A 14,643-nucleotide genomic window follows, 5' to 3' on the forward strand; every position below is an offset into this window, starting at 1 on the left:
ATATATTGTACCCATAAATAAATATTTTTATAAAAATAATATAGAAACAATAATAAAGGTACACATATTTGGTATCGCTATGTCCGCAGAGACCCAACCTATGAACTTTCTCACTAGTTAACCCCTTTAGTGAACACCATAAAAAACAAGGCAAAAAACAATGCTTTATCATCATACCGCTGAACAAAAAGTGGAATAAAACGTGATCAAAGACGGATATAAATATAAAAACATGGTACCACTGAAAACGTAATCTTGTCCCGCGAAAAACAAGCCATCATACAATTCTATCAGAGGAAAAATAAAGTTATAGGTCTCAGAATAAGGTGATGCAAAAATAATTATTTACTCTATAAAAGTTTTTATTATGTAAAAGTGCCAAAACATGAAAAAAAGATATAACTGTGATATCGCTGTAATCGTACTGACCCGAAGAATATAACTGCCTTATCAATTTTAACACACGCAGAACGACATAAAAAAATCCTGAAGTGCTGGTTTTTGTTCATTGTACCTCACAAAAAAGAAAGAAATCAAAAAATATCTTGTATCTGAAAATGGTACGCCAACTCGTCACGCAAAAAACAAGCCATCACATGACTGTCGGCCAAAATATGGAAAAATTATGTCTCTCAAAATATGGTGATGTTTGCAATAAAAAGCATTTTTTAGTGAGTGACAACAGCCAAACATAAAAACTTGATATAAATCTGGTATCGCTGTAATTGCAATGACCCGAAGAATAAAGCCGCCTAATCAATCACTTATACCACCCGAGGAACGGCATAAAAAATAAATAAAACACATTCTTCACCTAATGTTTTGTTCATTCTGTCTCCTAAAGATCGCAGTAAGGCTTGACAGCACATTTATCCTGGCTCTGCGCTGAGCGCTTGCACGGGGCTTCCATGTAAATCTCTGAAATACGTGATTCAGATGGAACCTCCGTCAGAAGATTCTCTATAATGAGGCAGATGGAAGCACTGTGAACGCCATAGGACCTGTGATCCGGCGGTGTCCTTCTTTTTAGGATTGCATAAAAGTGCCGTCGGCCACAGTTTTGTGCACTTCTGAAAAGAAGGACAATGCTGAACAGAAGCCAGAAGGAGTCCAGAATAACACTGCTGCCTCGGGGGTTTCATCTGTATCACGTCACTCAGAGATTTAGATGGAAACCCCAAAGTAATTGGTTAGCATAAATCGCCGGATAAATGTGATCCTAAATGTTATGTAAATGTTCTGTGAGGTAGCGCTGTTATTCGGGTAGAGGATACTTGCTTGCAGCCACAAAAAAAACAGATCCGGCATGGGTTTTCCATAAACAATCATAGTCCTTTCGGTTTATTCAGCATCATAAACCATCAAAGCAACAGGAAACAGCATATAGTCAGCATAGCGTCCATTACAGAGTTCAGCTCTGCTAGCCTAGTCATACAAGTTATGCACTGTTGAATGCGCAGGCTTTCTAGCCACCAAGTTATCTCACCCTGTCAGGGTTTCCTCATGCTGCTTCACCATGCTGCACACGTTCATTCCCTCCAGGGAACTAACAGGCACATGTCGCCATTACTCACAGCCACTTCACAGGCTGTTAGCCAGGAAGCCCCATCTCAGTGGGACCTTCCACACTAAACCAACCGGGTCGCAGCATTCACCCCATGTGACCTACCCTGGCCACCTTATATGGTCCATAGCCACGCCCACCAGGTCATATGGCTATGACCTCATCACAGGTCCTTGAACCATTCATAGACACTTTGGAATAGCGCCCATCTCCCCAGTTACCTGGAGATTTCTCCCTGACACATTAAAACAACACCTCAGCAATATCATTGCTGATCAACACACACACATAAGTCTTCATCTCAAGGCCACCCACCTTGAGATACATAATGATCCTTCAGGATTCTGCCACTCATTCTCTCTCTTGGGACATCCACCCAGCGCCCCCTAGCGGACACAGTGGTCACTACACCACAGTTCCTAATTAAAGCTTCAACTCAATCCACAAAAAAAAAGCAAGTCCCCACTCAGGTCCATCATCTGTCAATGGAAATATAGGTGGCTTCCATGTTACTGGTAGAACAAAGGCTTTTAAAAAGCTAAATGGTTCCTCGCCCCTCAAAAGCAATTCAGCAGATTCTGTGCTCACAAATCCAAATGCCCCCCTCCCTTTTGAGCCCAACAGTATACCTAAGTCACGTTTGGCATTTCTGTAGTAATGAAAGCCCGCCTAATTTATGAATGCGTGTCTCCAGAAGCATGAGCTAGGCATAATGTACTGGTCACTATAGCGTACTGGTCACTACAGCGGCAGTTTGCAATTTTCACTCGGCAACATCCACTGCTGCTATTTTCTGGAAAACACCCATGGAGTCAAAATCGTCACTACACCTGTAGATAAATTCCCAAAGGGGTATAATTTCCGAAATGGGGTCACTTGAGGAGTCAGTCTTCTCTTTTAGCAATTAGGGTCTTTGTATATGAAGTTCGCAAACTATTCTAGGAAAATCTGCGCTCCAGGAGGCAAATAGCACTCTGTTTCACCAAGTCTCTCCGTATGGCTAAGCAGTACTGTACAGCCACATATGGGGTATTGCCACATTCAGTGGAAATTGTGGGACAAATTATGGTGCTATTTTACCCACTTCTTGTGTGAAAATGTAAAGTCTGGTATAAAATTCTGTGACACACCGTGATGTCAATATGATCACTGCACCAGTACATGGATTGAGAGGTGTAGCTTGTAAATTGGGGTCACTTATGGGGGTTCTGCTGTTCTGGCAACTCAGGGGTCCTCCCAGTGGGTTGTGGCACCCGCAAACCATAACAATAAAGTCTGCACCATAGTATGGCGCTCCTTCCCTTCTGAGCTTTGCACAATGGCTGAAAAATGATTACATTATTATTATTTATTTATATAGCACCATTGATTCCATGGTGCTGTACATAAGGGGTTACATACAAATTACATATATCACTTACAGTAAACAAACTTACAATGACAGACTGATACAGAGGGGAGAGGACCCTGCCCTTTCGTGCTTACATGCTACAGGATGGTGGGGAAGGAGACATAGGTTGGTGGGTTGCAGCAGTTCCGGTGTTGGTTGAGGTGATATCTCCAGTAGTGGTGTGGAGGTAGCGGGGTCATTGCAGGCTGTAGGCTTTCTTGAAGAGGTGGGTTTTCAGGTTCCGTCTGAAAGAACCGAAAGTGGTTGATAGTCGGACATGTTGGGGCAAAGTATTCCAGAGGATGGGGGCTATTCGGGAGAAGTCTTGGAGGCGGTTGGGTGAGGAGCGCATAAGTGTGGAGGAGAGAAGGAGGTCTTGGGATGACCGTAGATTACGTAAGGGAAGGTATCAGGAGATTAGTTCAGAGACATATGGAGGAGACAGGTTATAGTTGGCCTTGTAGGTCAGTATTAGTAACTTGAACTGGATACGCTGAAGGAATGGAAGCCAGTGAAGAGATTTGCAGAGGGGAGAAGCGGAGGAGTAGCGAGGAGAGCGATGAATTAGTCGGGCAGCAGACTTAAGGATGAACTGGAGAGGTGCGAGGGTGTTAGCAGGGAGACCACAGAAAAGGATGTTGCAGTAGTCGAGGCGGGAGATGATGAGGGTGTGCACAAGCATTTTAGTAGATTAAGGGTTGAGGAAAGGACGGATTCTGGAAATAGAAAGGAGGTAGAAAGAGCTTGGATGTGCGGTTTGAAGGACAGGGCAGAATCAAGGGTTACTCCGAGGCAGCAGACTTCCGGTACTGGGGAAAGTGTGATGTCATTAATTGTGATAGATAGGTCAGGTAAGGAGATGGAGGAAAGATGTTGAGTTCAGATTTGTCCACATTGAGCTTGAGGAAGTGAGAAGAGAAGAAGGAGGATATAGCTGATAGACACTCCGGGATTCCGGACAGCAGAGAGGTGACATCTGGGCCAGAGAGGTAGATCTGAGTGTCATCAGCATAAAGGTGGTACTGGAATCCATGGGACTTTATGAGTTGACCCAGGCCAAGGGTATAAATTGAGAAGAGTAGGGAGTCCTAGAACAGAGCCTTGGGGGACTCCCAACAGAGAGAGGGTGGGATGAGGAGGTAGTGTGGGAGTGGGAGACGCTGAATGTGCGGTTTGAAAGGTATGAGGAGTTCCAGGACAGGGCAAGTTCTTTGATGCCAAAGGAGAGGATCTGTAGTAGGAGGCAGTGGTGAACTGTGTCGAATGCAGAGGACAGGTCTAGAAGGAAGAGTATAGAGTATTGTCCGTTTGCTTTGGCTGTAAGTAGGTCGTTAGTAATTTTAGTCAGGGCTGTCTCAGTGGAGTGATGGGGGCGGAAACCAGATTGTAGATTGTCAAAGAGCAAGTTAGATGAGAGGTGGGAGGAAAGTTCAGTGTGGATGTGCAGCTCCAGGAGTTTGGGAGCGAATGGGAACAGTGATATTGGGCGATAGCTGGACATAGCCATTGGGGCGAGGGTTGGCTTTTTAAGGATAGGCGTGATTGTGGCATGTTTAAAAGCAGAAGGGAAGGTACCAGACGTTAGCGATAGGGATAAGTGTGGTGAGGTTGGGGAGGAGGTGGGATGGGGTCAAGTGCACAGGTTGTGAGGTGCGATTTGGAGAAGAGGCGATTAAGCTCCTCTTCAGTGATGTTGGAGAGGGAGGTTATGGGGTTTGGGCTTTGGTCTGGTATACAAAGGGGTTGTGGTGGTTGAACAATGAAGACTTGCCTTGTTTGGTCGATCTTATTTTTCAAGTGGGTGGCAAAGTCCTCAGCAGAGATGAGGGAGGTTGGAGGGGGCAGTGGTTGGTGATGGAGGGAGTTGAAAGTTTTGAATAACTGTTTGGGATTGTAGGATAGGGAAGATAGGAGGGTTGTGAAGTAGGCCTGCTTAGCAGAGGTGAGGGCAGATTTGAAAGCGAGTGTTGGCTGTTTGAATGCAGTGAAGTCATCCTGCGAATTTGTTTTCTTCCAACGCCGCTCTGCAGCCCTGGACACTTGCCGGAGCTTTTTAGTGGTGTTATTGTGCCAGGGTTGTCTGTTGGTACGTCGCATTCTGCCATGAACGAGAGGGGAGACCGTGTCAATAGCTGATGCGAGAGTGGCATTGTAGAAAGCAGTGGCACTATCTGTGTCTTGGAGTGATTATATGGATGCCAGTGGTAGAATAGAATCAGAGAGCGTGTGGGTGTCTAGGTGTGCGAGGTTTCTGTGGGGGTGCGCATGTTGCTGGACATGGGTGCCAGGAGAGGACAGGGATGAGAAAGTGAGTAGATGGTGGTCAGAGAGAGGGAGAGAGGAGGTGGTGAAGTTAGAAAGAGAGCAGAGGCGGGTGAAGACCAAGTCTAATGTGTGTCCATCTGTGTGGGTGGCTGAGGAGGACCACTGAGTAAGTCCAAAGGATGAAGTAAGGGACAGGAGTTTGGAGGCGGCTGACTGAAGGGTATAGTGGGGATGTTGAAGTCACCCATGATGATAGTGGGGATGTCAGTTGAAAGAAAGTGAAGAAGCCAGGTAGAGAATTGGTCAATGAAGGCAGTGGTCGGGCCTGGAGGTCGGTATATGACAGCCACTTGGAGGTTGGAAGGAGAGTAGATGCGGACAGAGTGGACTTCAAAAGAGGGGAGGATTAGGGAGGGAAGAGGTGGGATTGGGTTAAAGGTGCAGTTGGAAGAAAGGAGAAGACCCACTCCTCCACCGTGTCTGTTGCCAGGGCGAGGAGTGTGGGTGAAGTGGAGGCCGCTGTAACACAGCGCAGCAGGGGAGGCGGTGTCAGAGGGTGTCAGCCAGGTTTCAGTGAGGCAGAGAAAGACAAGATTGCGAGAGAGAAAGAGGTCATGAATCACATGAAGCTTATTGCAGATGGAGCGGGCATTCCAAAGTGCTCCAGAGAGAGGGAGCTATGGGTTGGGTGTCATTGGCACGGGTTTTACGCTGGAAAGATTGCGGTAGTTCTTATTAGACAGGGAGTGGTAGGAAGGGGTAGTAATGGGGGTATGAGCTGTGGGGGTCAAGGATTGGGAGATATGTCGCCAGCAGTGAGGCGAAGCAGAGAAAGAGAGAGCAGGTGGGAGAAAGATAGTGGGCAGCTTGTTTTATGTTTAATTAGGACAGATTTGAGGTTGAGGAGCAGTTCAGCAGAGGCGGTCAGGTGGGGAGGAAAGGCGAGATGATTATTTGGTTAGAGGGTGCTGGGGTTTGGGGATAGCGAATGAGAGTGAGAATTAAAGGGGCAAACACTGTGAGGGCATATGTAAGCATGGTGAAGGAGTAGGAGGGTTAATAGAAAAGCTTGATCCAAGTAATAAGAAGTGCTTACTCAGCAGACATACCCAAAAGAGACAGGTGTATAGTGTGGGGCCCTGACTCCTGCCATGACTAACTGCCGTAGTAATAACTGCATCTTCACGATACTTTTGCTGCAGTGATACTTATGCTGCAGGGAGACATGTGCCTGTCCCCGCACACGTGCCCCCCCTTAGGGGCATCTAAATATATAGGACTGAGTAGAGGCTCAGGTGAGAGGGACTGTGGGAACTGATTTGGGATAAATTGCCTAGCACTCCAGGGGTGGTTATACAATCAAAGGCACAGGGCCTGGCAACATCTATATGCTAGTAACACCTTACACCTGATAACATCTCTACTGGCCCCAATATGGATATACAGCAGTAAGTATTGAGTTCAATGCAACAAATGAATTTAGCAAACATTCAGAGGCACTGCTATATATCATTAAAGGAAAGGTTGCACTAGATAGCAGCAAGCGGGGATTGCAGCAGAGATTGTACCAGGGTATGATTATATGCAGTTCATATAGACACACAAAGCAGGAAATTTGAGTGGATCAGCAGCATACCATTAAAGGAAAGGTTGCACTAGATGGCAGCAAGCGGGGATTGTAGCAGAGATTGTACCAGGGTAGCATTATATGCAGTTCATACAGACACACAAAGCAGGAAAGTTGAGTGGATCAGCAGCATACCTGTGTGAAGAGAGGAGAGGAGGTGGATGTTAATTGTCAGCCATAGTAATAACTGCATCTTCACGATACTTTTGCTGCAGTGATACTTATGCTGCAGGAAGACACGTGCCTGTCCCCGCACAAGTAGGGTATTAGCACACTCAAGAAAAAATGCACCTCAGTTTGTTGTAAAAAAAAATATATTAGCCCTTAGGAAAATTAAAAACTTGTGGCTAAAACAACATTTTAGTGGTAAAAATGTAATTTATTCTTTTTTCACTGCTCAATGGTATGAAATTCTGAGGCTCATGTGGTGTCAATATGATCACTGTACCCCTTGATGAATTCATTAGGGAGTGTAGTTTGTAAAATGAGTTCACATATAGGGGGTTTCTGTTTTTCTGGCCCCTCAGGAGCTCGAGCAATGTGACATGGCACTCTCATACCATTCCAGCAAAATCTTAACTCCAATGTGGCACCTCCTCCCTTCTGAGTTTTGCACTGTGCCTGTACCTCAAAAGTAGTATTCCCCCACATATGGTGTATTGGTGTACTCAGGAGAAATTGCACAACAAATTGTATGGTGCTATTTCCCCTGTTACCCTTATGAAAATGCAAAATTTGGGACTAAGAAAACATTTTTATGGGGAAAATGTTTTTTTTTATATTATTTTTAAGGCTCAATGTTATAAACTTCTTCTGAGGGTTCAATGTGCTCACCACACATCTAGATCAGTTCCCCGAAGGGTCTTGTTTCCAAAATGGTGTAATTTGTGGGGGATTTTCACTGTTCAGGGGCTCGCCAAACGTGACATGCTAATTATTCCAGCAAATTGGTGGCGCTAGAGACTTCAAGTCCTCTTTCTCTCTGAAGAGGCAATTTGCATATCCAGCAAATTGTGCACTCAAAAAGTCAAATGGTGCTCCTTCCCTTCCAAGCTCTGCCATGCGCCCAAACAGTCGGATCTGACCTCATAATGTGACACTGGTGAGAATTGTAAAAATTGGCCTGGCCATGAACGTACAAACCACCTTGGGGGTAAAGGGGTTAATATTGTCTTGCAGTTAGCACCATATAGTACTTCTGGCAAACATCTTGGAGTAATGTGCCCCATCCCAGTCCCCATCTTGTAGCAATGTCCCTATCTTGTACTAATGCCCCAACCTGGTCTCCTTCTTGTACTAATGCCTGATCATGGTCCCCTTCTTGTAGTAATGTGACCTTGTCTTCATCTTGTAATAATGCGCTATTCTTACCCCCATATTGTAGTTATCTCCCCATCCAGGTTCCCGTACTGTAGTTATACCCCATATTATACTTATGTCCCCATTAAGGTCCCTATATTGTAGTTGTGTCCATATCTAGGTTCCCAAATTTTTTAATACGTCCTCTATTGTGCTGTTCTTCACATACATATAAAAGAAAAAAAATAAAGATTAATTGCACCTGTCTTCCGATGCATCGGCATCCTCTCTGCACACATGGCCGCAGGCACTGAAGACCCCTTAACGATCGCAGCCCGATACAGGAGCCACCGACAACAGCACTTTTAAATTAATTGAAATGTACCGTATTTTTATGACTATAAAACTGACCGGACCATAAGACTTAAATTTTCAGAAGGAAAGTAGGTAAGAAAAAAATTAATGCGTCAAATGGGGGTCCGTCTTACAGTCCGAATTCCAGCTTAACAGTGGTAATCCGCAGCGCTACTGGAGCGGGTTCACAGGCAGTGTTTGGTGATCTGGCGATGATACGTCTCTCTTCCCAGACTGTTGCAGCAGTATTCGGCAGTGCTGGGTGGTGCGGGGGCTCCGCCGACATTTTGTGAAAGCCTGGAGCCCCCGTACATCCATTGCTGCAATGTGGTGGCCTCCTGGAAAATGGCTGCAGGAGGCGGCACATGCACAGACTGAGATCTCGGCACAGAGATCTCGTTGCCGAGATCTCAATCTGCGCATGAGCTGCCTCCAGCGGCCATTTTCCCGGAGGCCACAGCATTGCAGAAAAGATATTTTCACTGATACCATTTTTCTCACATATATTTAATATTTTTTTGGTGGTAAGTAGGAAAAACTTCATTTTTGTCTTGTTTTTATTTCCACACTGTGTTCAGCATATGTGTTAAATAGTGTTTTTTAAGGTCAGATCATTCCAGGTTTTGCAAAAGATGGATTATTTAATATTGAAATGTTTTTCCGAGATGTCTTGCTAGTGGGTCGCCCCTTACACCCAGGGCAGCGGGGTACTCGGTACCGGGCCGGTGTCAGGGATATTGAGTCACAGCAGGTCCGTGGCCCTGGGTGCCCAATATCAATGTCGGTGATGTTAATGGTGTTAAAATTTATTGGAATAGTTCGTGACGCCACCTGTGGTGTTTGGCAAGCAAGATGTTAAGCCAACGCTGCGTGCAGATCCACTGGGACTGATGGTGTGGTGCAGCAAAGATGGTGTAGCTCCCCACAGGTGGAGCTGGAGTCCCAGGGCAGTATAAGTGCAATGGATGAGGAGAGACGCAGAATGGTATAGATGCTGGTACCCAGGTGTAGAGGTGCTGGAATAACTGGAGGACACCAGAGTATGCGGCTCCAAAGCTTTACTCACTGTTTGCAGTTCACACCACTGCCTGCCTCCGCACTGTATTCTTCAGGTCAGGGCCCAAGCCAACCTCCAGGCAGGATAGGATTCTCCCCTCCACACTCTGCCAATATGTACCTTACTGAACGACTCCTCCAGTGCGCCTTTAGGTGCGAAGCACTCCAGTACTTAGTTACCCTGGAATGCCTCTCTCTAGGTGTTCCTAGTCTCTACTTAAGGCGTTAGTGGCTCACTACTCCTCCGGTGTCTGTTGCCGGACATAAAGATCCAATCAACCTCGGGGACCGGGCCCCGGCCTTTGCGCTCTGGACTGGAAGGGTTATCTCTCTTTCTCAACCTGCTTCCCACCGTCCTTCTATTCTCCTTCGTTCCGATCTGTTCGATCTCTCTTATGGAATCTGTAGTCTCCAGTCTACGTTTCTTTCTCCTTCTCTTCCTTCCCGTGCCAGTTGGCCCAGTTCACTGGGGCAGCAGCAGCACTCCTTCCTCCATCCCTTCTTCCAGGGATCCCCACTCCTCACCGAGTGGCTGTCCTCTCCTACTCCGCCTGCCCTCTTCTGCGGACTGACTTGAAATCCTACACCTTCCCTCTCTTTTATATCTAACTCCACCCGCCTCCCCAGCACCTCTCGTGTTACGAAGCCAGGGACCACAAAAGGCACCCTATGACCTTTCCAGCATAAAGCATGGATGGGTCCCTGCTGAACTATCCTGCGTGTGAGGTGCAGGTGTTGGAATGTGAAAGGGAGTTCCCACCTTACCTGGATGGTGGGGTACCACACCTTAGGAGAAGGTGCAGTACCTCTTTGTCGACTTAAGCCTCAGGGGCGCCACACTAGCAGTCCTCCATAGCTTACAGACCTAAAAGTAAGCTCTTGGGCTCCAGTTAGCAAAATAATAACTGTCACCCTGTACTGGGTCCAGGGTGGAAATGTGTGATGAAGTAAGAGTGTCCTCCTTCTCACAACAATCTGAATTCACTCTAGATCGTAACCTCTAAAGGGATACATAGCTGGGATTAGTGCAGGGGCGGACGCCCGTGCAGACCATGCATTGCAGGGGGCCCTGGGGGAGAGGGGGCCCCTCCAGCCTCCAGCACCGCATAGCTAATTATGTCAAAATTCAAATTAGCCATGTGTAGTGCAATGAGAAGAGCAGCGCTGCCGGAGGCAAAGGGGCCCCTGTGAGGGAGGGGGGCCCGCCTGCCTCCAGCGCCGACTCCACCACCGCCCACCCGCATTGAAGGAGGCAATAATGGAGCCTGGAGGAGAGAGCGTCAGCTGACACTCCCTCTCCCATCATTCCTCGCTCTGCCTCTGACACAGCGGGTGCGAGATGACGTCATCGCGCTCTCACTGTGTACCAGGCAGTGCAGGAGAGGGGAAAGGAGCCGGGAGCAACGCAGGCACGAGGGGAAGGTGAGGAGTGTTTTTTTTTTTTAAATCAGTGTGAGTACTGGACTGTGGGGCCATATACCATGCTGGGGGGGCTATATACCATGCTGAATTGTATAATATCATGCTGGGGGGGCTATATACCATGCTGGGGGGCTATATATCATGCTGGGGGGGCTATATACCATGTTGGGGGGGGCTATATACCATGCTGGGGGGGCTATATACCATGATGGGCGGGCTATATAACATGCTGGGGGGGCTATATACCATGCTGGGCTGTATTATACCATGCTGGGGGGGCTATATACCATGCTGGGCTGTATCATACTATACTGGGGGGCTATATACCATGCTGGGCTGTATTATACCATATGCTGGGGGGGGGCTATATACCATGCTGGGCTGTATCATACCATGCTGGGCTGTATTATACCATATGCTGGGGGGGCTAAATACCATGCTGGGCTGTATCATACCATATGCTGGGGGGGCTATATACCATGCTGGGCTGTATCATACCATGCTGGGGGGGCTATATACCTTGCTGGACTGTATCATACCATGCTGGGGGGGCTATATACCATGCTGGGGGGCTCTATACCATGCTGGGGGGGCTGTATTATACCATGCTGGGCTGTATTATACCATGCTGGGAGGGCTATATACCATGCTGGGCTGTATTATACCATGCTGGGGGGGCTATATACCATGCGGGGCTGTATTATACCATGCTGGGGGGGCTATATACCATGCAGGGTTGTATTATACCATGCTGGGGGGGCTATATACCATGCGGGGCTGTATTATACCATGCTGGGGGGGCTATATACCATGCTGGGCTGTATTATACCATGCTGGGGGGGCTATATACCATGCTGGGCTGTACTATACCATGCTGGGCTGTACTATACCATGCTGGGGGGGCTATATACCATGCTGGGCTGTATTATACCATGCTGGAGGGGCTATATACCATGCTGGGCTGTATTATACCATGGTGGGGGGCTATATACCATGCTGGGCTGTATCATACCATGCTGGGGGGCTATATATCATGCTGGGGGGCTATATACCATGCTGGGCTGTATTATACCATGCTGGGGGGGGCTATATACCATGCGGGGCTGTATTATACCATGCTGGGGGGGCTATATACCATGCTGGGCTGTATTATACCATGCTGGGGGGGCTATATACCATGCGGGGCTGTATTATACCATGCTGGGGGGGCTATATACCATGCTGGGCTGTATTATACCATGCTGGGGGGGCTATATACCATGCTGGGCTGTACTATACCATGCTGGGCTGTACTATACCATGCTGGGGGGGCTATATACCATGCTGGGCTGTATTATACCATGCTGGAGGGGCTATATACCATGCTGGGCTGTATTATACCATGGTGGGGGGCTATATACCATGCTGGGCTGTACTATACCATGCTGGAGGGGCTATATACCATGCTGGGCTGTACTATACCATGCTGGGGGGGCTATATACCATGCTGGGCTGTATTATACCATGCTGGGGGGGCTATGTAGCATGCTGGGCTGTATTATACCATACTGGGGGGCTATATACCATGCTGAGCTTATTATACCATGCTGGGGGGCTATATACCATGCTGGGCTGTATTATACCATTCTGGGGGGTCTATATACCATGGTGGGCTGTATACCATGGTTGGCTGGGCTATATATTATGCGGCTGTGTTATATACCATGGGGGGTACATTTTACATTATATTCTATAAGGGGAGGCTGTGTTATATAATATGGGGGGCTACATTATATTCTATGGGGAGGTGGGCTGTATTATATTCTATTTGGGGCTACATTATATTCTATAGGGGGGCTGTATTATATTTATTATATTCTATGGGGGCTGCATTATACTATATGAGGAGGGCTACATTGTATTCTATGGAGGGGCTTTATTATACTATATAAGGGGCTGCATTATATCCTATGAAGGGGTTGCCATATATTCTATGGAGAGGCTGCATTATACTATAGGGGGGCTGCATTATATTCTATGGGGGGTTACATTATGTTCTATACAGATATTATATCCAGCCCTGCATAGCCTTAATATTAGATAACAACAAATAACAAATAACTTTGTTGCCCTATGAAGGGTAGGGGGGCCCAAAAATTTCTTGCACAGGGGCCAACTACAGTCTGTGTCCGCCCCTGGATTAGTGTTTCTCCAACTCCTGCTTTTTTTTAGTGAGTTTGGCTATCACTTATTCTGAGCTCCTTTGATCATCACACCAGTATCATGGCTCGGTTTGTGGTTTTGATCTGTTGCTGCATGGTCAGTTCCCCTGTCTGCTGAGCTATTGCCTTTTCTTTCCTGTCCAAATGCTGATGGGCCCAATTGTCTTTATTCCCCCTTGTTGGTTTGCTCCTCTCCATGTGTTTTCCATTTTAGTCTGCCCTATCACTTTTTGGGTTGGGTTTTACATTTTCACCCTTCACTGCACTTCCTTGCTGGCTATACTTCTAAGTGGATTTGGGGATAGGAGTTTCAGTCCTTCATGTAAGGGGTTTACCTTGCACGGTAAAGACCAGTTTACTTCCTGCAGTGAGTCTGTTTTCCTTCCCATTTCCTCTTCCTTTCACCTCTTTAGGTTTCTTGGAGGTTATACTTTTTCCGCTTACCTTAAGCTCTGATTAGCTTTTCCTCTTTACCCTTTATGAGCATGTTTTCATTTTCTCACCTTCGGCTCTCCTTAGCTTTTCCTCTTTACCCTTTATGAGTATGTTTTCATTTTCTCACCTGTGTATTGTATCTTCCTGCACACTTTCTTCTCCTCTTGTTGGCTCCGCTCTTTACACGCCATACACTACTCCGTTCCATACACCTAGTACACACACACTCCTTCGCTCTGTACACACGGCTCAGCTCTGTACACGTTGTACACACACGGCTCCGCTACGCACACCTCGTACACACACGGCTCCGCTCCGTACACCTCTTACACACACGGCTCTGCTCCGTACACCTCGTACACACACGGCTCCGCTCCGTACACCTCGTACACACACGGCTCTGCTCCGTACACCTCGTACACACACGGCTCTGCTCCGTACACACGGTTCAGCTCCGTACACGTTGTACACACACAAATCCGCTCCATACACCTTGTACAGACACTGCTCCGCTCTGCATACACATGGCTAAGCTCCATACACGTCATACACACATGACTCCGCTCTGTACACTCCATACACACACTGCTCCGCTCCGTACACACATGACTACCCTCTGTACACCTCGTACATATATGGCTCCGCTCCATACACCTTGTACACATGCGGCTCCGCTCCGTACAAACCCGTACACACACATCTCCGCTCCATACACCTGGCTCCGCTCTGTACACCTTGTACACAGACGGCTCCGCTCCATACAAACTTGTACACACACGGCTCCGCTCCATACAAACTCGTACACACACGGCTCCGCTCCGTACAAACTCGTACACACACGACTCTGCTCCGTACACCTTGTGCACACACGGCTCTGCTCCATACACCTCGTACACACACAGCTCCGCTCCGTACACCTCCTACACATGCGGCTCCGCTCCGTACACCTCGTACACACACAGCTCCGCTCTGTACATCTCATACACACACGGCTCTGCTCCGTACACACACGGCTCTGCTCCGTACACAC

General features: G+C 47.4%; 1 protein-coding gene and 1 long non-coding RNA gene across 2 annotated transcripts in view; both read right to left on the reverse strand.

Annotated features, from left to right (window-relative positions):
• Positions 1 to 14,643, reverse strand: part of LOC141051169 (uncharacterized) — an 872,784-nt gene that overhangs the window by 410,260 nt on the left and 447,881 nt on the right. The gene's annotated exons all lie outside the window — the stretch shown is intronic.
• Positions 1,111 to 14,586, reverse strand: LOC141051005 (uncharacterized). Its single transcript, XR_012220567.1, has 3 exons — positions 13,741 to 14,586; positions 6,856 to 6,981; positions 1,111 to 3,199 (listed from the first exon to the last, which is right to left on the reverse strand). It is a non-coding gene; the product is annotated as an uncharacterized lncRNA (long non-coding RNA).

This window comes from Dendrobates tinctorius, unplaced genomic scaffold (genome assembly GCF_039654945.1).
Source record: "Dendrobates tinctorius isolate UK_male_01 unplaced genomic scaffold, ASM3965494v1 ptg000155l, whole genome shotgun sequence".
In the NCBI taxonomy this organism is placed as follows: domain Eukaryota; kingdom Metazoa; phylum Chordata; class Amphibia; order Anura; family Dendrobatidae; genus Dendrobates; species Dendrobates tinctorius.